The sequence below is a fragment of the Rhamphochromis sp. 'chilingali' genome (assembly GCF_963969265.1).
Source record: "Rhamphochromis sp. 'chilingali' genome assembly, chromosome: 7".
Taxonomy (NCBI): domain Eukaryota; kingdom Metazoa; phylum Chordata; class Actinopteri; order Cichliformes; family Cichlidae; genus Rhamphochromis; species Rhamphochromis sp. 'chilingali'.
In genome coordinates this window covers 22,233,706-22,236,894 of record NC_137934.1, presented here as the reverse complement: position 1 = coordinate 22,236,894, position 3,189 = coordinate 22,233,706, and the positions used below count along the sequence as shown (strand labels likewise).

General features: G+C 44.0%; 1 long non-coding RNA gene across 1 annotated transcript; it reads left to right on the top strand.

Moving 5' to 3' along the window:
* The first annotated feature begins 1,097 nt into the window (after nt 1-1,097).
* On the top strand, nt 1,098-2,695 carry LOC308399901. The gene is made up of 2 exons (XR_013972268.1): nt 1,098-1,597; nt 2,195-2,695. It is a non-coding gene; the product is annotated as an uncharacterized lncRNA (long non-coding RNA).
* The last annotated feature ends 494 nt before the right edge of the window (nt 2,696-3,189 follow it).

The following is a 3,189-nucleotide window of genomic DNA, read 5'->3' as shown; positions in this document are numbered from 1 at the left end:
TGCTCCCTGAACCTCAAGTGCATGTTGGTAAGATGCCAGCTAACAGTAGTGATCATCACGGCTGTGTACAATCCACCCAACCCCAATGTAAACACAGCACTCTCTATCCTGCTGAACACCATTGACGAACAGCAGCGGGTCCACCCTGACGGTGTCACATAGTTGCAGGTGACTTTAATAAGGCCGACATAAAGACTGTATTCCCAAAGTTCTATTAGCATGTAAAACCTCCCTCCAGGGGAAGAGAACACTCTAGATCAGGGGTGTCAAACATCTAGACACACTTTAGGTCACGGGCCAAACAAGATAAACATTTATTGAACACATTAAAACAATGTTTTTTAAACATAAACATGAATACAGACAGGAATATAATTCCAGAATAAATAAACTCAAAAAAAATAAACTTTACCTTTAAATATTTTGCTCTCCATAAAAATATATTCTGTCAAAATTATGCAAGTTAGAAATATGAACATTCTGCCAAATACCCTAGAAAAATAAATGAAAACATAAAGTTCAAGTTCAAATTTTATTCGCCACATGCAGGTTGCCCTGCAGTGGAATGAAACTGCCCTCCGACCTTACACACACGACACAGACATCACATGGGGATACAAGTCAGAGAACGGTTGCATTACAGAAAACCACTGAAATGTACACTACCATGGGAAAGTACAAGAGGAAAAAAAAAGAGACCTCTACTCATGCTGGGGGTGAGGAGTAATCCTAGACACACACAGCAGCCATCCTGCCACTGCGCCGTCTCTCCAGCGCGGGCCCAGACCCGCCGTGTTCTCCAGGAGGGAACAAGCATCGAAGGCGTTTGGAAGGGGAGGGGGGGATGAGTGAGTGCTTATCAGTGTAAGTGTATGTGTGTGCGTGTCCATAGTTCAGCTGAGACAGTGTCCTTCGCCCTGCCAGGATAAGTAAACAGTCTGCCAGCCAACCCAGGTGGCCTTGAATGGGAAGAACAGTCTAAACACAGACGTTATCAGGGAGTTTTCGTTCAGCTCCAGCCTTGAGCCCACAGCTGGCGGCGAAGGGATAGCTGCATTATGATGGTGGTTTTCTTTTGTGCAAACAACTCATAACGGTGTGTTCACACCGAACGCGATGGACGCGAATAGAGCGTCAGGTTTACATGTAAAGTCAATGGAAAGGCGCGATGACGCGCGATTGCGGGTCCCGCGAAAATTCGGAAGCAGATTTGCGTCGCGAAAACGCCAAAACGCGTGAAACGCGCGTCAGTGTAGCGCGTCTGGCGCGTTTGACGCGCGAATAAAACCACGCGCGTGAGTTTTTGTGTTGCACTTTGTGCATACGCGCGTTTCGCGTCTACCGCTCGAGTTGGAAAAATCTGAACTCCAGCGTCAAATCGCGCCGCGACAACCAATCAGGAGCCTGGTGACGTGGCTGTTACCTAGGTCAAAGGGGCAGATCCAGCCAAAGCCTTTCATACTTCAATGGAGGGGAAGGCTAATCAATGCGGTAGCAAACAACTCGGAGCTGTACAACACCAGCTGCTTTCAGTACCGAGACAGGAATAAAAAGGACCGAGCTTGGAGGAAGATATGTGAAGAGATCGGGCAACCTGGTAAGTTCATTCATTTCTCTTTTGAAAGTTTTCACTGACCCGGGGAAGCCGCACAAAAGCTAGCAAGCCACCGCTATTTTCCCACTGACGTACAAATACCGTTCTGCTTTTATGCATGTTATCATTTAGGAATATATTTTATTGTTTATTAATAAACAGCACACAGTGGTCCCGCTGTTCATCCGTCACTGCTTTGCTTTTTCGCTGATTTTTTATTGCACAGTACAGCATTGCATTCTGCAGCCTGATTGACAAATCTCCTGCGCTTGCCAAATTTATCACGTTTGGTTTTGATAACCATCGCGTCCAATAGAAAAAACAGCACAAAAACACCCATAACTATGAGCCTCATTCGGAAATAGACACCTGCACCGTGAGGGAAAAAGGCGCACGAAAGTGGCGGGCAGATGAAGACAAACCGCGGCATAATAATACTTTTACGTTTTGCAATCTACAAAGGTTTGCACTTTGAGAATCAATTGTGAGAACTGTGACCAGGGGCTAGTTATTCTGAGAACCCCTGCAATAAATGAGGGACCACTGTCTACTCTACGATTATTATATCCAACCTGTTAACATTTAATACTGTATTGATAGAACCAACTGATTCTGCAGCAGAGCATCCCCAGTCCCTGAGCTCCTGCTGCTGCACCCACAGATATGTACAGCAAGCACTGATACCTTTTTAGTCGGTGGGATTCCCTTGTGATCACCTTTACTAAATATCTACAACCAATCTGATTATATCCTGTTATTGTTTTTTTTTTTTCAATGTTGAAATTAAAATCTAGTAGCAGCCTTCTCATTTCTTTGTGTTTTGTGCTGTTTTACAGGCCCACAGAGGAGGACGGCTCCGAGGCAGATGAGGGACGGGTCCCAGGACGGTCCATCGGCGGTGGAGCTGGCCATCCTGGAGTCCCTGAAGAGGCCACACCAGTCTCCAATGGAGCATTTCCTCCTCAGCCTTGTTCCTGCTCTGGAGAGCAGCTGGTCCTTTTTATTCCTGTCTCTCTGTAAATTCTTATATTTTATATATTTATGTTTAATGTTTTTCTGTTTGAGACTTTTAATATTATTTTAAATAAATGTTTATAATGACTAATGTCTCAGTTCTACTACACAGCAAATGTTGGCACACGACTTGACACATGTAGACTTTATTTCATATTATACTAATGACAAAATATACTGATACAGTGGGATGCAGAAGTTTGGGCAACCTTGTTAATAGACATTATTTTCCTGTATAAATCGTTGGTTGTTACAATAAAAAATGTCAGTTAAATATCATACAGGAGACACACACAGTGATATTTGAGAAGTGAAAAGAAGTTTACTGGATTTACAGAAAGTGTGCAATAATTGTTTAAACAAAATCAAGCAGGTGCATCAATTTGGGCACCACAAAAAAGAAATGAAATGAATATTTAGTGTATATCAATGTGTGTGTCTCCTATATGATATATGGGGTGCCTTTGTCTGGATGTGCTTCCCATCCAGAGCTGCACAGCACAGAGGAAAGTTCCAGCGCTCCTGGAATCCCTCTGTGATGGAGCGCCAGTCTCCAGGTGAAGGCACAGCCATGAAGTCGT